General features: G+C 42.4%; 1 pseudogene; it reads right to left on the bottom strand.

Moving 5' to 3' along the window:
* The window catches only part of LOC102402843, a 122,766-nt pseudogene continuing 98,764 nt past the window's right edge, over window positions 1-24,002 (bottom strand).

The following is a 24,002-nucleotide window of genomic DNA, read 5'->3' as shown; positions in this document are numbered from 1 at the left end:
TTACCTAAAGAAAGGATTCTTTAAATTGAGGGTGTTCCCAGACCTGAAGCCCGTCTGGTTTACCAGCACCATGATCTGAATGTCATAGCTCTGTCTGCAAGGCAGGAAAAAAAACATATCATCTCACAAGGCTGGTGTCAGCCAGTCACATACATTTAGGGCATCTTCTACACATACCTACTTCATGAAGGTTTTAAGAGTATGGGCTGGACATCTTATATGTGTCTGCATCTGTTTAAACTTCCCTGGTGTCTCAGATGGTAAAGAATATGCCTGCAATGCAGGAGTCCAGGGTTTAATCCTGGGGTTGGTAAGATCCCCTTGAAAAGGGAATGGCTACCAACTCCAGTATTTTTGCCTAGAGAATTCCATGGACAAAGGCACCTGGTGGGCTACAGTCCATGGGGTTACAGAGTCAGACATGACTGAGTAACTAACACTTTTCGTTTTCAACATTGGTAGAGGCAACTGAAGGCTTGTTTGCTTGCAAATTGTTTGTTACAAAAGTTTGATAGCTATAATTTCTTGGTTTAAATATTGGAAATGTAATGGTGTTTCTAGTTGGTTAAAGTGATTTTTTTTTTTTTAAAGCTTTACCAATATCAATGGCAGAAATGGCTTTACATAACAGAGACTCTTTATGGGTCACCACTGACATACCAAAACAATCCTAATCATGTAAGAATTGGCTACGCTAGTATCTCAAACTGACAAAAAGCAGGTAACAGATATGACTGATTTAATTTAAGACACCCCAGATGAAGGCTTAAGTAATTACAAGAAATGGCTAATAATAGCAAGTAGTATGCTATACCCTTAAGTACTAATCTGAAGGGGTGTGATTTGGGGATTTTAATTATTCATTCTTAAGCATATATATATTTCTTTTGGTTATAAAAGTGTCACATATTCGCTGTAGAAAAATAAGGAAACGTTGAAATAAAATAAAATAATCCATAATATCATTAGACAGATTCTTTCAACTAACATTGTAGAATATTTCCCTTCTGTGTATTTTTCACTCTATGTATTTATAAATGTAAATTTTTAGTAAAATGGTGCTGAAGTATTCCTTCATCTTTCTTTATTTAATGTTAGCAGTTATTCTATAATTCTTAACAATGAACTTTTCAATGGCATAATGTGGGTATAGCACAATTTAGCAATTCTTCATTATTAAATATTTATGCTTTTAAAATAACATTATTACTTATGGTAACAAATATCTGGTTTTATGACAGAAATTCTGCTGTAAAAGACATTCTTATAATACATCTTTATGTGCTATCAAGGATTATAGTTTTTGGAATAAATTCTTAGAGGCAGACTCACCAGGCTAAACCATATAAGGCATATTTAAGGTTCCCAATACCTGCTGCTAAAATGTCTTCCAGAAAGTGCACCAAATTACTTCCTCACCTACAAAGTATAAAAGTGCTAATTTCATTATACCTTTCCCAATCTTTAATATTTAAATGTTTGGGATTAGAATATTATTATCTGAATTTGAATTTCCTTGATAACTAGGCTTCCTTTTTAAATTCCACAAGTTAGCAAGGGACATAATTCCCTCCTACCAATAGCGTCCTGGGTAGGTTTAAATCCAACGTCAAATTCTGTGAAACCAGCAACTCAAGGTCTAGCTTTTATTGAGGACAAACAAGAGGAAGATATATTCCAAATGGTTCCAAATTGGGCAAGGAGTACGTCAAGGATCTATACTGTCACCCTGCTTATTTAAATTATATGCAGAGTACATCATGCAAAACGCTGGCCTGGATGAGCACAAGCTGGAATCAAGATTGCCGGGAGAAATATCAATAACCTTAGGCACACAGATGATACCATCCTTATGGCAAAAACTGAAGAACTAAAGAGCTCTAGATGAAAGTGAAAGAGGAAGGTGAAAAGTTGGCTTGAAACTCAACATTAAAAAAACTAAGATCATGACATCCAGTCCCATCACTTCATGGCAAATAGATGGGAAAACAATGGAAACAGTGACAGACTTTATTTTCTTGGGCTCCAAAATCACTGCAGATGGTGACTGCAGCCAGGAAATTAAAAGACGCTTGCTACCTGGAAGCAAAGCTATGACCAATCTAGACAGCTTATTAAAAAGCAGAGATATTACTTTGCTGACAAAGGTCTGTCTAGTCAAAGCTATGGCTTTTCCAGTAGTCATGAATGGATGTGAGAGTTGGACCATAAAGAAACTTGAGCACCAAAGAATAGATGCTTTTGAACTGTGGTGTTGGAGAAGACTCTTAAGAGTCCTTTGGCCTGTATGGAGATCAAACCAGTCAATCCTAAAGGAAATCAGTTCTGAATATTCATTGGAAGGACTGATGCTAAACTGAAACTCCAATGCTTTGGCCACCTGATATGAAGAACTAACTCTTTGGAAAAGACCCTGATGCCAGGAAAGATTGAAGGCAGGAGTAGAAGGGGATGACAGAGGATGAAATGGTTGGATGGAATCACCAACTTGATGGACATGAGTTTGAGCAAGCTCTGGGAGTTGGTGATGGACAGGGAGTCCTGGCATGCTGCAGTCCATGGGGTTGCAAAGAGTCAGACACGACTGAGCAACTGAACTGAACTGATAGCTAGAGATTAAAAAAAAGAAATAAGTAATGTCCTTTGAGGGCTTCAAGGGGGCTCAGTAGTAAAGAATCCACTTCCTGGCTATAGTCCATGAAATGGTAAGAGAGTCAGACATGACTTAGGGACTCAATAATAATAACAATGTCCTTTCCTATTTCAACTCATGTAACTGACTTGGAATTCTCTCTTTTTGTTTTAAAATGTTTCTTCCTGACACTCACATCCTGCAGTGCACTTCATTTATGATACTTGAGGGTAGATTTGAAGAGAACCAGACACTGAGACAGTGAGTTCTTTAGGAACAAGGTTTATAAAGCAATCAATAATGTATAATTTTCCAAGACTGCATCTACAGGATCCTAAATAACTATTCAGCGTTTTGAATCAGTTATTTGCCAATGTACATTAAAAGAAAATGCAACCTAATTCCTTGCCAGAGTTACTCATTTAAAATCTTATGTGGTCAGGGAATTCCCTGATGGTCCAGTGGTTGTGCCTTCCAATGTAGCAGGGGGCATCACTTTGATTCCTGGTCAGGGAGCTAGATCTTACATGCCTTGTGGCCAAAAAAAAAAAAACCCAAAACATAAAACAGAAGTAATATTGTAACAAATTTAATAAAGACTTTAAAAATGGTCTATACCAAAAAATACCTTAAAAAATTTTTTTTAACTAAAAAAAAAAAAAAATCTTATAGGGCCAGAGGAGGTGACAAAGTGGTAACACACTTTAGTTTAAGAACTAAATACAAAACGATTGTTTTATATATGAAGATTTATTTTGTAATATTCAAGAAGATTTTGGAAACCTGGGACTAACACAAGCAATCATGTTCTTCAGTTCAGTTCAGTTCAGTCACTCAGTCGTGTCCGACTTTTTGAGACCCCATGAATCGCAGCATGCCAGGCCTCCCTGTTCATCACCAACTCCCGGAGTTCACTCAGACTCACGTCCATCGAGTCAGTGATGCCATCCAGCCATCTCATCCTCTGTCGTCCCCTTCTCCTCCTGCCCCCAATCCCTCCCAGCATCAGAGTCTTTTCCAATGAGTCAACTCTTCGCATCAGGTAGCCAAAGTACTGGAGTTTCAGCTTTAGCATCATTTCTTCCAAAAAAATCCCCGGACTGATCTCCTTCAGAATGGACTGGTTGGATCTCCTTGCAGTCCAAGGGACTCTCAAGAGTCTTCTCCAACACCACAGTTCAAAAGCATCAAGTCTTCAGTGCTCAGCCTTCTTCACAGTCCAACTCTCACATCCATACATGACCACAGGAAAAACCATAGCCTTGACTAGATGGACCTTTGTTGGCAAAGTAATGTCTCTGCTTTTCAATATGCTATCTAGGTTGGTCATAACTTTCCTTCCAAGGAGTAAGTGTCTTTTAATTTCCTGGCTGCAGTCACCATCTGCAGTGATTTTGGAACCCCAAAAAATAAAGTCTGCCACTGTTTCCACTATTTCCCCATCTATTTCCCATAAAGTGATGGGACCAGAAGCCATGATCTTCGTTTTCTGAATGTTGAGCTTTAAGCCAACTTTCTCACTCTCCACTTTCACTTTCATCAAGAGGCTTTTTAGTTCTTCTTCACTTTCTGCCATAAGGGTGGTGTCATCTGCATATCTGAGGTTATTAATATTTCTCATGTTCTTACTGGGGAAATAATTCCTGATCATTCATCTTAGAGAAAACAGAAGGTACAGTAGTGGGATGGGTTCAGTGGTGACCATTAAGGAAGAATGGGATGGAGAACAGAAGAGGCAGGAAGCTTGGGGACCAAATGGCCCAAGTCACCAAGGATTTACTGAGAGATAAAGGAAGGAATGAGAACCTTAGCAGATACGAACTCTAGACCAGTGTTCTTCAAAGGGGTTGGAACGTGCCCCAGAAAGGACGTGGGATATGGTGTGGAAGAAAATACTGAACGGTTATTTTCCATTTTTTCAGTTATTTGTTATAGTGGATTGAATTGTGTCCTACCAACATGTATGCTCAAGTCCTAAAGCCCAGTATCTGTGCCTATGATTGTATCTGGATAGAAGATCTTTGCACATATCATGAAGTTTACATGAAGTCATACTGGATTAAGTGAAAGTCGCTCAGTCGTGTCTGACTTTTTGTGACCCCATGGATTGTACAGTCCATGGAATTCTCCAGCCCAGAATACTAGAATGGGTATCCTTTCCCTTCTCCAGGGATCTTCCCAACCCAAGGAATGAACCCAGATCTCCCACACTGCAGGCAGATTCCTTACCAGCTGAGCCACAGGGGAAGCCCATACTGGATTAGGGTGAGCCCCAAAACCAATGACCATGTCCTTACAGGAAGAGAGGACACATAGAGACACACCCAGGGATGAAAACCAACTGGAGACGGTGGCGAGACTGGAGTTACGCAGCTGCAAGGAAGACCAAGGATTTTCAGGTGCCATCAGAAGCTGAAAGACCCAAGTTTCTTCCTGGGAACCTTCAGAGGAAACGTGGTCCTGCTGATGCCCTGATTGCACACTTCTAGCCTCTGGAATTGTTAGAGAATACATTTTTGTTGTTTTAAGCACCTGATTGGTAGTTTGTTACAGCAGCCCTAGGAGACTAGTGCAGTTTATCAAATATATATTGAACACAAGTGGATTGAGTAGGTAAATGCTGGATTCTAATCACCAGCTTAGAGTTAAGATATCTGTTAGTTCACCTAAGTTCCTCAGGCTTGGCTAAGGGGGGTTGGGTTTAGCAAGACTGTGATTACATCTTAAAACATGTGCTACAATGATACTGAGTAAACACCAGCCATGAGACTGTTAGACAGCATCATAGACTCAATGGATGTAAATTTGAGCAAACTTGAGGAGACAGTGGAAGACAGAGGAGCCTGGTGTGCTACGGTCCATGGGATGGGCACGAACAATAGCAAAGAGTTGAACACAACTTAGCAACTGAACAATGGTAACAACCAGCCATGTGATGGACACATGGGCCAGAGTTTGAATAATCTGAGTAAGGGTGTAGAACACAGAAATGTCACTTAAAGCTGACCAACACATATCATTATTTCACTGAACCTAAGTGTGCACAACAGTTTCCCCCTGTAATTCCTTCTGCTGCAGCTGTCCAAATACACAGCGAGTGAGAGGATTTGTCTTAGCTGGAGTCCAAGGTGGAGAGGCTTAATGCTAAGCACTTGAAGCTTCCAGAGCATTAATTCTCTGGTCAGCATGTCTTCCAGTTTTATAAACCAAAAAGCTCATCCAACTCTCTGGAAACCACCTTCTTTGGCAGCATACCTGGGTAGTACAGACCTTTGCTAGGGATCCAAACATTTAAAACTATGTTTTAAAACATTATGCACAGGATAAGCAGCTGAGCTGGTCCAACAATAAGCCATATTTATTTTTTCAATTCATGTTTTTAGTTTTATTTTTGTATGTCTTAGAAAATGCACACTATATGAATTGCTATATGTGTATATACACAGACATGTCTATGCATATGTGTATATATGGTATATGTACATATATACATCCATATAGACCTATCTATATATCTATCTGGAGCATTTTGTTTTGTATTTTCTATTATTACTGTAGTACAGCCACACAATTAAAAGAGAAATATTAATCTACGTGGAGCACACATAAAGAAAGTGATTTTACTCAAACGTGCACATATCCAATAACATTGGAGACCATTTCTGTGAACTTTAGGGATATAAATTTCATAAAGTTCATAAAAAAGAAATGTTCTCTTTTACTGTCCGGAGCAATAAAACGAAAGACAGCTCAAGAATGATAGGAGGCTGTCAGAAATAAAATGCTACCAGTACAACCAGAAATGTTGCTGGCAGGGAAGAAAAGGGCAGTCATTGTCACACTGGTGTGGCCGCACAGGGAGTTCTCCCAGGAGTCAGAGTTTAAAAGAATATTTGACGATGAGGGAGGGGGAGATCCTCCCTGAGGCAGAACAAAAAGGTAGCCCCTTTCTGAAAAAATAGTGTGAAAACCTTGACATTAAGGAAGTGCTGAGGTTTGTAGAAAATACCAAGGAAAACAATTTTAAGACCAAAAAAAAAAAAAATCTGATGAGATATAGTAAGAATAAGAAAGTAAGTAGGAGAAGAGGAAATGAAATGGAACTGAGGTTTACTGTGGACCCACTGTGTGCTAAATATTATACTGTTTTCTCCCTTTCTATCTGCAAAAGCCTAGTGAGACAGCTATCAAAGAGTCTACTTTATAGATGATGAGATGAGGAAACCGGGGTGCTGCTACTGCTAAGTTGCTTCAGTCATGTCCAACTCTGTGTGACCCCATAGATGGCAGCCCGCCAGGCTCCCCCATCCCTGGGATTCTCCAGGCAAGAACACTAGAGTGGGTTGCCATTTCCTTTTCCAAGGAATCTTCCCGATCCAGGGATCGAACCCGGGTCTCCTGCATTGTAGGCAGATGCTTTACCCTCTGAGCCACCAGGGAAGCCCACAGGTAAGGCACAAATATAGCAAATATTTTGTTACAATTTTTCAAAACTGCAATGAAGCTCTTACCTCTGTGAAGGAAGTAATAATATTTATGAAGGAAGACCATGATGTAGAAATACAATAACTCAAGGAAGAGGAAGAGAAAGATCTCAATGTACCAATATGGAAATTATTTGAGATGCATTGTTAAGTGAGAATATTAAGATATAGAAAACAGGTATAGAATGTTACTGTTTATGTATAAAAGCAGAGGAAAAATATCCCCACAAATACAGTATTTTCTAGCTGTATATCCAAAATGAAACTCTTAAGAGGTATGCAAGGAACAGTTAACAGTGTCTACACAATGGAGGAGAGGAAGGAATGAATGGGGTGTGGCACTGGGATGAACACTTTTCACTGTAAGCTTTTTTATACATTTTTATTGTGAACAGCATAACTATATTATTAAAAATTGAATATCCCCTTAAGGAGATAGAAAGTTGTGATAACTGGAGATATAACACAGTTTTATAAAGAACAGTAACAAAAGTGAAAATGTTAGTCACTTAGTCATGTCTGACTCTTTGCGATCCTATGGACTGGAGCCCTCCAGGCTCCTCTGTCCACGGGATTCTCTGGGCAAGAATACTGGAGTGGGTCGACATTTCCTTCTCCAGGGGATCTTCCCAATCCACAGATCGAACCTGGGTCTCCTGCACTGCAGGTGGTCTCCTGCACTGCAGGCAGATTCTTTACCGAATGAGCCACCAGGGAAACTCGAAAAGAACAGTAATAGCTAGCCCAATTAGTTTCATTTCTCTTTTTGGCAGTGTTATTCGACTGGGTTATGAGGGTAAAACCAGAGGTTAAAGTCAAATGGATCCCGTTCAATTAAGGCTGGTCCATACTTCCTCTGGCCTGGATGGAGGAACATAGGCAGGATATGACAACAGGTGGAGGGTTTTGAGCTACTTCAATGTCAGATCCAAAGGGTATAGACAGGGCTATGCATATTTTAAAGGAACATTTACACTCTGGGCCTCTTTCTGCTGAATAATTTTTAAATAAATATTTGCCTATTAAATTTGCAAATGACAAAAAATGGTAGGCATCCCTAACATGCTACACAAAAGAATGTTTAAAAGTAAGTAAAAGAATCCACTGGCTCTAGTAAGGATCTACAGACAGCACGATGAATGCATGAGTGGAATAAACAGACAGCACGATGAATGCATGAGTGGAATAAACACAAAAACTTGAACTGAAGCTGACAAAAATCAGCTGTGTACCAGGAGAAGACTTAAACATAGATTGTATAAAAATAGGCTTTTGGCTTTGAATTATCCAAACACTCAAGTAAAGTGGCCCTCAACCTACACTTTGATTATATTATTATAAGTATGGTACTCAAGACAGCAGTGGTCACTATTGCTTTGTACTCAGCACATATCAGAAGATGTATGCTGTCCTGTTATTTTAAAGGGGACATTGAAAACCTGGCTATTTCCAGAGAGGACTTAAAGTTTTAAACTAGTTCAAAATCACTCTTAAAGAGGGGAGGAGCTGAGCATGTTAGCCTGAGGACAGGGAGACTAGGAGAATATTTTCTAAGACTCTCCTAATACTTGAACAACGGCCACTTGGAGATTGGAACAGACCTATTTCTTTTGAATTCAGAAGCACAACTAAGATTAATGAGTTGAATATACAGGAAGTAGATAAAGGATCCATATCAAGAGTGATTTTTTAATAATTTAGATATGTCTAAAGTAAAAGAAAGTAGTGAATAGCCCATGACTATATGAAAAGTTACTTAACTTTATTAGTGATTAAGGGCTTCCCTGGTGGCTCAGATAGTAAAGAATGTGCCCACAATGCAGGAGACCCAGGTTCGATCCCTGGGTCAGAAGATCCCCTGGAGAAGGAAATGGCAACCCACACCAGTATTCTTGCCTGGAGAATTCCATGAACACAGAAGTCTGGTGTGCTACAGTCTATGGAATCTCAAAGAGTTGGACACGACTGAGCTACTAACACTATTAGTGACTGCTGCTGCTGCTAAGTCGCTTCAGTCGTGTCCGACTCTGTGCCACCCCATAGACGGCAGCCCACCAGGCTCCCCCGTCCCTGGGATTCTCCAGGCAAGAACACTGGAGTGGGTTGCCATTTCCTTCTCCAATGCATGAAAGTGAAAAGTGAAAGTGAAGTTGCTTAGTCGTGTCCGACTCTTTGCGACCCCATGGACTGCAGCCTACCAGGCTCCTCCGTCCATGGGATTTTCCAGGCAAGAGTCCTGCAGTGGGATGCCATTGCCTTCTCCAACACTATTAGTGACTAGAGAACTATAAATCAACTATAACCAGATGCAACTTTAAACACTTATTTTAGAGTCTATTAGCTTTGTAAAAGCATAGAGACTGGTAACATCCAGTCTTAGGAAAAATATGGAGAAAAGAGCCTGCTTATCTATGGCTGGTATGAGTGTAAATTGGTGCTGCCACTGAAAAAGTTAGAATCTAGCAGACTGTAACATGTATGTACCCTCTGATCCAGCAATTCTATTTTTAAGCATCTCACTTAGAAATATTCACGTCACTGTGCAAGTTCTATGTTCAAGTGTACTTAGTGTAAAACTTTTTGCAATGGCAAAAAAAAAAAAATAATAATTGGAAGAAATCTAAATGTCAGTGGATCAGGGATTTTTTAAAAGACATGATGGTATATCCATGTCCTTGACTGTCATTCACCCACGAAAAGAACAAAGCATATCTATCTGTACAGATTTAGGACTTACTACTAAGAGAAAATGTTAGTTGTAGACTGTTAGTATAACCCTCATATAAAACAATAGCAACTCCACAATGATATTATTTGTTGGTCCATGCACAGAAAATCACTTGAAAGGATATGGACCAAGCAAGCATATCTGAGGAATGGGGTGAGGGGTGGGTGTATGGCTTGACCCTAGACACTTTTGAAGTTTTCAATTTATATGTGAGCATGTTTAGGTTTTATAATAAAATAAAGACTTTAAAAACGGAAAAGCACAGGCCCAAGGAAGCGGGATATGGGGAGAGGTAGGGAGGGAAGAAAGTTGGGTGAAATGCCCTCTGAATACCCTTAATATCCTGAGATATAATATTCAAGTGTCCTTGAACCACACTCCTCTAGGCCCTTCTCTGCTAACTCACACAGGAGAAGCTCCCACAAGATGAACGAAAACAGAGCATTCTAAAAATGAGCCAAGTTGAAGTAATCACAGCTGAGACCTTGTGCGTCCATGGGGAGCAGTGTCCTGCCTGACACACCTCATGTGCCCTGCAGTACTCTCCCCGCTGTGGTACAGATGGACTTCCCGGCACTAAATTTGGGGATGTTTGGCCAGACAGATGCAAGTAAAGCCAGGAAGCTGCCGTGGGCTTTAGAGCATTGAGAGCTCAAGCTTTTGCCAGTGTCCCCACAAGTTGATGGGTTTCCTTCCTGGCTGCGCAGTCAGGAGTGGAACACTGCCTTTGACTTATCCTAAGCTCCCTTTCCTGGCTGTGATCAGTGCAAGGCGATGTGTGCCCTGTAGGCTTTGAAGCCGGGGGCACCTTTGCAAGCTCAGCCAGGCCTTGGTAAAGCCTGTTGGCCACTTCCAGTCCTGGGGTCTTGGGGGCCCACTGGCTTCCCACAGGCCCAGTAATCAGAGGCAGGATTGAGTCCATACTCTCTTGCTTACTGCTTACTGGTGACAAACAGCACTCTCCCTGAGAGGGTCTCTCCTTCCGTGGCCAAGAGAGGAGTCTGAAGAAGACACCGCACCTGATGCCAGTGAGTCAGAGGCTCAGTGGGGCTGTTGACAGTCAAACCGTTACCCTGTGGGGCAAGGAAAGAGTTAAAAGCCAATTAGGCTTCAGGCCCAGAACTGGGGACTAGTAGTTCGCTGTTTGGAGAAGGAAACGGCACCCACTCCCGTGTCCTTGCCTGGAGAGTCCCAGGGACGGGGAGCCTGCTGGACTGCCACCCATGGGGTCGCACAGAGTCGGACACGACTGCAGCGACTTAGCAGCAGCAGCAGTTCACTGTTTATTGACTCATGGAACACTTTTAAAATACGGATAGCTCAATTTATTGAGCAGTTACTATGTGCTGAATATTGTCCCAGGACTGTTAGGTATATTAGCCCTTTAAATCTATACAGCAACCTTATGGAGTTAGGCCAGGCTTCAAATCCAGGGACTTGGTCACTCTAAATCTATATGGCTGTATCAAAGTTCATTAGAAGCCCAATAATAACAAAGTTTGGGGAACTGACTTCTTGGAAAAGTCTGGCAGGGTGGAAAGTCTGGAGTGTGGCCTTTTACTGTCTGATGCCAACCCGTTCAGGGGTCCTGATGGGCTTCTGGAAGCAAGAAAATCTACTGGGGCAGATGGCCTCTACTATCTTTCCAGCCCCAACGTGTGTGTCTGTGTGTGTCTATGCGTGTGTGCATGTGTCTATGTGCCTATATGTGTGTGTGTGTATCTGTGTCTGTGTGTGTCAGTGTGTCTATGTGTGTGTCTGTGTAAGTTGAAGGAGGACATCCTGCTGATACTCTGAACGCAAGGTCACCTGTCCTGGGATTTGGCAGGGGTCGCAGGCTGGCAGGGAATCAGGCGCACACTCAGCATGGAGTACATCCCTAGAGGGGACATTCTGAATTGAAGATTTGGGGGGGAAACTTTATATAGTCTAAATGCTAAGTAAAATGAACCATTTGATATAAATGTATTATATCAAAATACATACTCAGTTATATTATGAGGTAGAATGCAAATGTAGAAGCTTTTTAAAATAAAGCCTTTAACTTCAAAGAAATTTCCCCCATGAAGCAGGCCGCTGCAAGCTTATCTCCCTCACCCTTGCAGGAACAAATTCATTTACTTGGGATATGAGTGTGGGGAAGTCTGAGAAATAGATGCACAGATTCCTTGAACATGCATGTTGTGTGGGATAGGAATCGCTCACAGATAGTGTGCCTTCTCTCTGATTGTCAGTCCAGACAAGGCTTCTGGGGATCCCCTCCTCCTGAGCCCCACAAGCCCCCTGAGCTGTATCACAGGCCCACGGGCACTTCTTTCTCAGCAGGTGCCATGGGGAGCCTGGATGCTTTCATAAGAAGGGGAGGAGGGTGTACTGTCAGTTTGCCTTCTGCCAGGTCCCATGAGTCAGATCAACCCTCACTGCTGGTGGGACACATGGAGAAGTGTGGGAAGAGAGCAGAGACTGGGGGCTTGTGGAGTGGCACAGCCCTTAAGAGAACACCAAACACGGACAGTCAGCTTGTAGGTGGTCCTTCCCCTCCTCCCCCCACAACTTTCAAGCCTTTCCAGTAGGAGAGAAAGGGGTGCACCGAGCGGGAAGTGACCAATGCTGCAATTAGCATTGTTAGCACCTGCCTGCCGGATCATTAAAAAAGGATTCTAGATTGTGGAACCGAAAGCTGTAACCTACATGGGGAAAATCCATTGAGGTATGACTCAGACACAAGAGGTTCTACAACCAGGGATGATGGAAACGAAGACAGGGGCTTGCTCATCAACCCCTCCTTCCTCACCAACACCCATCTATTTTGGAAAAGAACAAGTTGGCTGACAAAGCACAGACCTTACCTCACCCCTCCAAATCTTAACCCAACTGGCTTAAGAGATTTTATTACAGATTTTATTTTATCCAGAGTTGATATGGCTACCACAGAAAACTGTCTTATCTTTATTTCACTCTAAAAACTAAAAGTAACATTAACATCAGTGTTTATTTTCTGGAAACCTGGAGAAAACAAATACTACTGTTTGAACCTAGTTTTTTAAAGCGTTAAAGTTAAGATGACAAATAGTAGAGGATAACGTGGAACAGCACAGACGAAGAAGGGGAATGATACCTACTGAGAGCCAACAAAGGCCATGTCAACCAGAAGGCCAGGCCATGATGAGGCCAGACTGCACCATCTGAAACACACAGGGAATTCCTACTCTGCAAGGAAATAAAAAAGAGAAAGAACAAAGAAACACTTGGAATTATTTTTCTGTTGACACATACTGGATACATTTGTGAGATCGCTGGGAACATTCACAGAACATTTTCTTTCTCTCTGAAACATTCTTGCTTTGGCAGCAAGACTCTCTCAGTGGGTGATTAATGCTTGGGTAAGGCTGCACATTTGAGAATGTTGCTTCTTGATGAAACTCTGCAAGGGCCAGCCCACTGTGCTGCAGTGATCCAGAACTCCACAGGGAGAGTACAGCATTCGGAATGGGGTTTGACTACTGAACAGGAGGATGACTCAGGACACAGGCGATAACCATCCTTCCAGAAGCCAAAACGTGGGCTGTGGCAGCTCCCCTAGGCAGCTGTTCAGAAGGGAAAGGCTATTCAGATGCTTAAAGGATGAAATGGACCACAAGGGTGAAGATGAAGCTCCGAAGGTCTCTGTCACAGTTCATTTCTTTTTCACGGAGGCAATATAACTTCTCACCACGCTACTGCAAAACTCGTGCAGAAGTGGCGGTGGCTGATGTCAAATGTAGAGTAAGTAGGAATAGAAAGAATGTTGAAAAAGACATAACAAAATATAGAAGCTGGACCTGTTTTAGCCATGGAGCTTTGGAAAGTCATTTAAATTCTCTGAGCCTCAGTTTCCTCTTTTGTTTCATGCTTGTGCTCAGTCATGTCTGACTCTTTGTGATGCCATGGACTACAGCACAGGTTCCTCTGTCCATGGGAATAGCCCCGCAAGAATACTGGAGTGGGTTACCATTTCCTACCCCAGGGGATCTTCCTGACCCAAGGATCCAATCTGCATCTCCTGCATTGACAGGCAGATTCTTTTACCATTAAGCTACCTGGAAAGCTCATTCTGAGTGCCGAAATCTCTCTTCCCTCTCAAGGTTCTTGTGTAGGTCAAGTGGGGAAAAATGTTTATGAAAGTGCTTTGTAAACTTGAAAGTATTTCACAATTAAAAGATGATATTATTGGTCCATTGCTGGAGCTGTACTGCTCCAAGGCCTAACTTCTTCCATTCTGCAGTAGTCAGAACATTTCTCGAGTTTTCCATATTTGTCACACTGAATTTGTTGGTATTGCATTACAATTATTTCATCCCCTAAATGGACCATGAGCTTCTCAAGGAGAAACTTAAGTGGCTTAATGTACCTTTGCAGGCACCAGTACAGCACCTGGCACAAAGAACTGCAATCAACCTTCACTGAATCTGCACAAATGACATCTCAGAAAAGCCAACATAGATACACTTTTCAAAAAATACCCTAAGGGGGCAGACAAGAGCGGCAAATAAAGCCATGGAAGTCAATTTTGTCTGGATCTTGATAGTTATTGGACTTCTCTGGTGGCTCAGCAGTAAAGAATACACCTGCAATGCAGGAGATATGGGTTCAATCCCTGGGTCTGGCAGATCCCCTGGAGAAGGAAATGGCAACCCATTCCAGTATTCTTGCCATGGACAGAGGAGCTTTGTGGCATACAGTCTATGGGGTGGCAAGAGTCGGCCATGACTTAGTGAGTGAGCACACACATGATAGTTATTAGAGTTGTTCCCAAATGCCTATTCTCTTGCTCTGAGCACACAGTAGGACTGCATTCATCCACCCTCCTGTGCTCAGGTACTGCCCTGTGATTTGCTTTGACCAATTAAATGTGAAGTGAGTGGTGTCACTTCCCAGCAGAAGCTTTACTGCTAGTACACGCTTTGCCATGCTCTTTTTCCTAGGTAATCAGTATCGTTCCTTGTTCCAGATAGGGGCTGTGGCACCAGCCTGATAGCTGGGGTGGGTGATGCTGCATGGAGCTAAAGCTGGTGCACAAAGAATAAACAGTGTGGGAGAGAAAGGTCCCTGTGTTATCATAAGCTGCTGAAGATTGGTTTTGTTACTGCAGCATGCTCTAGCCTATCCTTACTGATACAGCATCCTCTGTCCATCATGATCTCAAGACAGATGATGGTCTGAGTTAACTAGCTGTACCTTCTGAAGTCTGTTTGACTCATGCTTCTTTAGTCATCCTGGCAAATTATAACCTGGCCTTATATTTATTAATTTTAAATTAATTTTTAAATTAAAGTTATTATCCAGGAAAAAAAAGGTCAATCTTCTCAGGCAGAAAAGGGTAAAACTCAAATGAAAGGTCATTCAAAGGGGATTCATATTACCATCTGAGAAATGAGTCTTCATTTCAGAGTCTCTTCAAGTGAAAAATAAGAGGACAAAAACTAACATTTACCGAGGGCCTTCTTGGAAAATGAGGCAGAGCCTGTAAAATTTTTAGCATGTTACCTAGTATGAAGTAAGCACTCAAAAAATTGTAGCTCTTCTTCCTGTCATTAGTGTGGATACTCGCCTGGGTGAACGTTTAAAAAGTCCAGACACTGGGCTTCTGAAAGGTTCAACCCTAGCTTCAACACACATATTAATTCTGTGCATTTTACATAATTTTGTATATGCAACTTACTGTTCCATTCTGCTTGATATGTGTCATTAGTTAAGTGGGGACAAAAACAGTACCATCTGCATAGGGTTGCTGTGAGGATTAAATGAGTCATTATATATACATACAAAAATATATACACATACATATGTGTGTGTGTGTGTGTGTGTGTGGCTCAGAACAGTGTATATAAGCATAAGCTACTATTCAATGTTTCTCATTCAATTCCTAAAGCAATCCTAAGAAGGAGGCATCATTATCCTCATTTTTCAATAAATGAAACTAGTATTAACAGACCCTCCCTGTGGGTGACTCATACCTGAAGTCTCTCCCCTGTGTGAGCTGTGAGTCTCTGCCCTGAAGCTTAGGGAATGAGAGAGGTAGAGGAGATTCTAAAAATCAAGAGCAGCATCGATCTGTACCAACCTGTGGAGAGCTGCCTCTTGCGCATCCATAAAGTTTACTGTGTGCTTGACTGTCTGAGCCATCAAAATCCTAATGTCAAATGTGTCCTTAGGGAAAAAAACCAAAGATGATATCTTTTTTCAGGATAAACTGAAGTCAAGCAAGATTGCTGTCTAGCTTTCCTCCTGAAATCTTAAGTCAGCAAGAGTGAGGGTTTAGAGGGCATGAGCTTAATGAGAATAGTATTAACAATAAAAGCTCACATTTATTTAGTGCTTACTATACACCAAGCACTAAGTGCTCTGTACTTTACTAAGTTCTTTACTAGGTCCTATCTTTTAATCCTCACCAATGTCTCAGGAATAGGCATTTGGTGTTTTTTGGACCCTCTATATTTACCTCCTCTCCACACTCCAAGAAGTTTCACAGCAAGTTGGTCTACCCTCAGCTCCACGTAGAAGCTGCAGCTCAGGTACCTGACGTCAGAAAAGCCAATCAGAGCATCACTTTTTCCCTGAAGACAGGAACTGATTCACAGATGGAGGCATAAGCCAAAGTATGACAAACAGGCTCTATCTAAACTAATTCTGGGGCTTTTGCCTAAGTTATTAGGAAAAGGCAGGTTCTCCTGTGGGACTTAGTTACAAGGATCTGAAGTTGTAGCTTCTGATGCTACCTTGTTACCCTAAGGATAGACCCTGTCTGGCAACAGAGTAAAATCACAGGAAATGGAGATAAGTGGTAAGAGTAGAAAAACCAGACCCTTGTGACAATGCCTGAACTTGTGCAACAGGTCCCTGAAGCAAGCTCTGTCTCCAGGCTTTGCAGTATTGGAGAACCAATAATTTCATTCTAGTTTAAGCCAGTGTGAGTCAGGTTTCCTCCCACTAAAAACTGAAAGAGTTTCAGATAATGCAAACTTAAGTTGTCTAAGGTTACAGCTAGATGGGATCACAACTGAAACCCACATCTGTCTGACAACAAAACTCCTGCTCCCAGCTATTTATTATCCAAAGCTTCCCCTTCTATTATGTGTTTGGTCACTAGAATCAATGAGAGGATATGAATTATTGAACAAGTATGAGGGCTGAGTGTGTGCATGTGGTGAGTCAGGATACTTGGAGAGTTAAAAGTTATTTATCAAAATGCAGTCAGAAAATCTCCTTGCTTTCAACAGTATCATTCTCTGAGAATTTTCCTAACTGATCAGGAGATCAGAGGTGGAAAACTTGAAACAGCATTCCAAGGAGCTTTTTCTTGGCTTCTGCGATGGCTTAGCATAGAGCCTGGCAGCACAGCTTGTCCCAGGTGCATGAGTGAGTAAGTGGATGAATCAGTAGATAAACACGGGAAGAGGAGCCCTCTTACCACTATTGGCTGTCTGAAGTATTCCTCCACTGCGGCACCCCGGGGACTGGACAGGTTGACTCCGAAGAATTTTCCTAACTGATTGCTGGTACCTGAAATAGATGGCAGAAAGCAATACCATGCATCTTGTCATGCTTCCCCAAGCCCCACTGAACTATAATGCTCTGCATGGCTACCTTATGGGTCCTCAGCCCTGGGGCAAGTATGAAAACGTGTGAAGGGCAAGAGGTTGATGGGGGACAAAGAAGAAACTCTCTCTAAAGACCCCACACTTGGGGTGGCGAGAAAAGCAAGGAGGTAATTAAGGTGGAGGAAATTACTTGTGGGGAGAATGCTGACAAGAGTATTTAGAGGCTGAAAGGCCTTTGGGTCCCCACCCTTGACCTCACGCTACAAGGTGGCTGCCTGTTCCAGGACACATCTTTCATGTCCTGAAATACAATTCCTTGGCCTTCTCATTATCTCAACCCAGAGCACAACTGGAGACCTCCAAAGTCTCTTGATACTCCCAGCGTTTACAGAAATAGACTTCCTTTTCCTGTTCTTCCATAGCCACTCATGCACCTTGATGGCATTTGCCATGGTTCCCCACCTAGTCTAGTGGGGAACTGGAGCCCACTCATCACTGTCCATTGGGCACATTTCTTCTCAATTCTGGGGTCAGGGTCATCAGGACCACAGCAATGGGCACGTTCTACAAATGATCCTTCCCTCCCCTCAGTGAGCCAGATGTGGAGCAAATGCTCCAGCACATGCCTGGGGTGGGAACACAGCAAGAACTCCCTGCTGGCTTGGCTAAAGGTCTTGGCTTTTAGCGAAGAGATCTGGGGTGTACATTAGCATTGCATTAGTTGCTCAGTCATGTCTGATTCTTTGCAACCCCATGGACTGTAGCCCTCCAGGCTAGTCTGTTTCATGGAATTCCCCAGGCAAGAATACTGGAGTGGGTTGCAATTTCCTTCTCCAGGGGATCTTTCTGACCCAGGGAACAAACCCAGGTCTCCTGCACTGCAGGCGATGCTTTACCATCTGAGCTACTAGGGAAGCTGGTTTTAGCCTCTGAGCTACTAGGAGTGTAGATTAAGAGTGGCTTTACTCAAATTCTTCCACTGCCTGGCTGTGTGCCTTGGGTGAGTTATGTGAACTCTGTGCTTCAGTTTCCTTATTTCTAAAATGGGGCTAATTATAAACTCATTTTGTAGGGTTACAGTAAGGGTTAAATGAGTTAATACAAGTAAAGCAATTTAAACAGGGCTTAGCATTTTGTTCCTACTATATAAGTGCTGGCTATTTAGAGGTATTTATTCTCTGAACTTCACCTTCTGAGATCCCACAGGGGACTAAGGCAGTGGTTCCCAGTTGGACTATACCATGGGATTACTTGGAAAGTTAATTAAAAATTCAAATTCCCAGGCACAACTGCAATGATAAGGCTGGGGGACCTTATCACTGGAGATGGAAGGCCTTTGAGATGAGAAAAAGGTTTCCCTGCTAAGGCTGTGTGTGCCTGTACTGTACAGCCCATGAATCAGATGGGAATTCAGTTCATTAGTTTCTATTCCTCCCCAACCCAATGCCTGCTGACCTGCAGGGAAGAGAAACAAAAAAAAAGGAACAAACAAAAAATGTGACTACAGTTAGGTTTTAGCCAAAGGAAGGCTCTGAATCAGGAGACAATGCCTCAGATGCCCTGTGGGAGGCAGGAAGGCTTAATACAGTTGAGTCAACAGCCAGTCCCAAACCTGCAGGCGAAGCGCCAGGCCTCCAAGCCTCTTTCAGACCATGAAAGTCTTGTACCATTTCTCACCATGAGCCATTGCTTGCTTTTCCTTCTCCCTAGAATATTCCTTCCCCTCCTTTGCCCCATTAGTTCCTACTCAATCTTTATGACTCAGCTCAAATATTTCCATTTGAAAATATAAAACCTAGTATTACAATTAAATATTCAAGTTTTACTCACTTAAAAGCAGAAGTTATTCTTTTTCTTTCAGTGTATATTTAACACTAAGCATGGGGCCTCGAACACTGTTAGCACATAAAAACATCTATGTACCTATCTTTGTATTTAACGAATGAATGGAAAACTGGGCACCTAAACGGCCCTGTGTGTGGGCCAGTGACAATAAGGACAATGTTGTGCTGTCATGTCTGACTCTCTGCCACCCTACAGACTATGGCCCACCAGGCTCCTCCTTCCATGAAATTTCCCAGGCAAGAACATTAGGGTTAGGGTTAGGGGTTAGGGGTAGGGTTAGGGTTAGTAGGGTTGCATTTCCTACTCCAGGGGATCTTCCCCACACAGGAATCAAATTTGCTTCTCCTGCATCAGCAGGCAGATTCTTCACCATTGAGCCACCTGGAAAGCCCAATAAGGACAATGGGGAAATGGAAAATCATTTACCAAAGTCTCTTCTGCTTCATCTCGTCCCTAACGCTCTCTTCCATCATGGGCCAGAGACAGGCTGTCCATCAGTTTAGTTCAGTTCAGTCGCTCAGTCGTGTCCGACTCTTTGCGACCCCATGAATTGCAGCACACCAGGCCTCCCTGTCCATCACCAACTCCCAAGTTCACTCAAACTCATGTCCATTGAGTCGGTGATGCCATCCAACCATCTCATCCTCTGTCATCCCCTTCTCCTCCTGCCCCCAATCCCTCCCAGCATCAGAGTCTTTTCCAATGAGTCAACTCTTCACATGAGGTGGCCAAAGTATTGGAGTTTCAGCTTTAGCATCAGTCCTTCCAAAAAACACCCAGGACTGATCTCCTTTAGAATGGACTGGATGGATCTCCTTGCAGTCCAAGGGACTCTCAAGAGTCTTCTCTAACACCACAGTTCAAAAGCATCAATTTTTCAGTGCTTAGCTTTCTTCACAGTGCAACTCTCACATCCACACATGACTACTGGAAAAACCACAGCCTTGACTAGATGGACCTTTGTTGGCAAAGTAATGTCTCTGCTTTTCAATATGCTATCTAGGTTGGTCATAACTTTCCTTCCAAGGAGTAAGCATCTTTTAATTTCATGGCTGCAATCACCATGTGCAGTGATTTTGGAGCCCCAAAAAATAAAGTCTGCCACTGTTTCCACTGTTTCCCCATCTATTTCCCATGAAGTGATGGGACCGGATGCCATGATCTTCGTTTTCTGTATTGTTGAGCTTTAAACCAACTTTTTCACTCTCCTCTTTCACTTTCATCAAGAGGCTTTTTAGATCCTCTTCACTTTCTGCCATAGGGTGGTGTCATCTGCATATCTGAGGTTATTGATATTTCTCCCAGTAGTCTTGATTCCAGCTTGTGTTTCTTCTAGCCCAGCATTTCTCATAATGTACTCTGCATATAAGTTAAAGAAGCAGGGTGACAGTATACAGCCTTGAAGTACTCCTTTACCAATTTGGAACCAGTCTGTTGTTCCACGTCCAGTTCTAACTGTTGCTTCCTGATCTGCATATAGGTTTCTCAAGAGGCAGGTCAGGTGGTCTGGTATTCCCATCTCTTTCAGAATTTTCCACAGTTTATTGTGATTCACACAAAGGTTTTGGCATAGTCAATAAAGCAGAAATAGATGTTTTTCTGGAACTCTCTTGCTTTTCCCATGATTCAGCGGATGTTAGCAATTTGCTCTCTGGTTCCTCTGCCTTTTCTAAAACCAGCTTGAACATCTGGAAGTTCATGGTTCACGTATTGCTGAAGCCTGGTTTGGAGAATTTTGAGCATTACTTTACTAGCGTGTGAGATGAGTACAACTCTGCCATAGTTTGAGCATTCTTTGTCATTGCCTTGCTTTGGGATTGGAAAGAAAACTGACCTTTTCCAGTCCTGTGGCCACTGCTGAGTTTTCCAAATTTGCTGGCATATTGAGTGCAGCACTTTCACAGCATCATCTTTCAGGACTTGAAATAGCTCAACTGGAATTCCATCACCTCCACTAGCTTTGTTCGTAGTGATGCTTTCTAAGGCCCACTTGACTTCACATTCTAGGATGTCTGGCTCTAGGTGAGTGATCACACCATCGTGATTATCTTGGTCATGAAGATCTTTTTTTGTACAGTTTCTGTGTATTCTTGCCACCTCTTCTTAATATCTTCTGCTTCTGTTAGGTCTATACCATTTCTGTCCTTTATCAAGCCCATCTTTGCATGAAATATTCCCTTGGTATCTCTAATTTTCTTGAAGAGATCCCTAGTCTTTCCCATTCTGTTGTTTTCCTCTATTTCTTTGCATTGATCACTGAAGAAGGCTTTCTTATCTCTCCTTGCTATTCTTTGGAACTCTGAATTCAGATGCTTATATCTTTCCTTTTCTCCTTTGCTTTTCGCTTCTCTTCTTTTCACAGCTATTTGTAAGGCCTTCCCAGACAGACATTTTGTTTTTTGCGTTTCTTTTCCATGGGGATGGTCTTGATCCCTGTCTCCTGTACAATGTCACGAACCTCAGTCCATAGTTCATCAGGAACTCTATCAGATCTAGTCCCTTAAATCTACTTCTCACTTCCACTGTATAATCATAAGGAATTTGATTTAGGTCATACCTGAATGGTCTAGTGGTTTTCCCTACTTTCTTCAATTTAAGTCTGAATTTGGCAATAAGGAGTTCATCGCCAAACTGCTGTATGTCACTTTATAAGTACACATAGTGGAAACAAGACTCCTGTCATCCTGGAAAATGTTTGGAAACAGAACTCTGTAAATTTAAGCAATCTTTCTCAGTATTCAGAAAGAGAGTGAAAGTGTTCTTGTGGAAATAAGCCATTGTCACAAAAGTTTTTATAGTAGGGAAATAGGGAGAGGGAGGGAGGGCAAGCGAGGAGGGTGGTAGGAAGGAAGAAAAAGAGGACAGGGAAGGGAGAGGAGAGGAGGGTCAGAAAGAGTCATCCAAGTTCCCAGAAAGCCCAGAAACACTCAACCTTGTCTGTCCTTGAGGAGCCCCTGGGAAACTATTACAACATGCCACAGCCTGGACTGAACCCCCTAGGTGTGATTTATTGGATCTGGGGGTGTAGCCCTAGCACTTATTTGTTTCCAAAGCTCAACAGGTGATTCTAATGCATGTCCAGGGTTGAAGACTACTGAGCCAGAGGTTCTAGAATCTTGGCCAAGTAGGTGAAAGGGAAAACCGAGAAGGCAAAACCGCCCTCTGCCTGGCAGTGGCTGAGGCTGGGAACTGCTCTCAGTTCTCTGTGTACTAGTCTCTGTGTTCAACCTCAGCTGTGCCACTCGCTTTATGCCAATTAAAACCCAGCAGCCACGACCAGTGTGGTGCAAACGGGCACTGTTCCTGGGGCAGACGGAGAGCGGTGGGCAGAGAGCCCACTGCCTGGGTTTTTAAAATTTTTCTGGCTGGACCATATTTCCAATTCTTAGAAATCTCCAACCTCCTTCTGAAATGCATCAGAAGATAATTAAAGCAGATGGGAGCTGGCATCGTTCTGGATCTCCTAAGATACATTGTCGGGGATGGATCAGGAAACGAATCTGTTGACTTGGAAGCTGGAGATAATTTCCATTGTTTTTATCATATGTGGGTTCTATTTTCCAAGTTAGCTTATGGCCTCTTTTGAGTGCATACGGTAGAGTGTACACGCATTTTTTTTGTCCTGACTTCAAATTTCAAGTGTCCCCATCTCCTCTTCTCCACCATAATAAACGCAACATCTTGAAAAGTCTTGCAGGTACAGTCCAGAAGGAAAACAACTTACACTGGCCATACCTAAACACAACCAGGATACAGAGAAAGAGGCCAGCCATTCACCATCATATCAGCCTCTCCAAGGTCTCCATACAGAGCTGAACCCAGAAAAGTATCCACGAGAATCTTTCCTCTGGAGTCTTTTTGGTTCTTGCCTCTCCTCTGACTTACCATGGTCCTTTGTCCTTTCCCCTCCTTCACATCTCTCCTCCTGTCACAGTGTCCTGGATCTGTATTTGAAGGATGGTGGTACAGCCCACCACCCCCCGCCAGCCAGGTTCTCTTGCAGAAGTTAACAGTGGTGGTTTCTCTAATGCACACATTCCTTTGTCTTGCTAATATGAACACATGTTCTCAAAGCATAACTGAGACATTTCCCTATAATGAAAATCTCTGAAACTAACACAACATTGTAAATCAACTATACTCTAATATTAAGAATCTTTGCTTCTTCCTTCTAGTCTGACCAAAAAAAAAATTCACTCTTCCCCATTAAAAACTTCCTTCCTTTAGAAAGGCAAAAAAAAAAAAAAAAAGAAAGAGAAGGGAGAAAAGTAAGGGAGGAAGGATAACCCTTTTCTGGTGTTTGACAATTAAGCAACTTTGGGGCATTTAGTGGAATATGTTCTACCAAAATTAACCACCAGTGACATGTTAACCCCGGTGAGCTACAGTCCATGGGGTTGCAAAGAGTTGGACACAACTGAGCAAGGACGCACAACCTGAGGAGAGACACATATAAGCTGAAAAAACAGGAGACACAAGCAAGGATCCAAGAATGTCACCTAAGCCACACACAATGCCTAAGAGGGTGTGGTTAGAATGGCCTGCTGGGAATGCCTGGTAGGAGAAAGATACATGTCTAGAAACATATTGTGTCTTTATTTCTTATCCATTCCTTTTATATAGTAGGACTTGAAGCTTGGTTTTTTCTGACAATTTTCTACATCAGTAGCATGTAGACATACCATTCTGTAAAGTGGTATATCTATAAAGATGCTCAGCTCATTATGTCTCTG

The sequence above is a fragment of the Bubalus bubalis genome, chromosome 3, assembly GCF_019923935.1.
Source record: "Bubalus bubalis isolate 160015118507 breed Murrah chromosome 3, NDDB_SH_1, whole genome shotgun sequence".
Classification (NCBI taxonomy): domain Eukaryota; kingdom Metazoa; phylum Chordata; class Mammalia; order Artiodactyla; family Bovidae; genus Bubalus; species Bubalus bubalis.
Note: the sequence above shows the minus strand (reverse complement) of the source record. Positions and strands in the feature narration are given on the sequence as shown.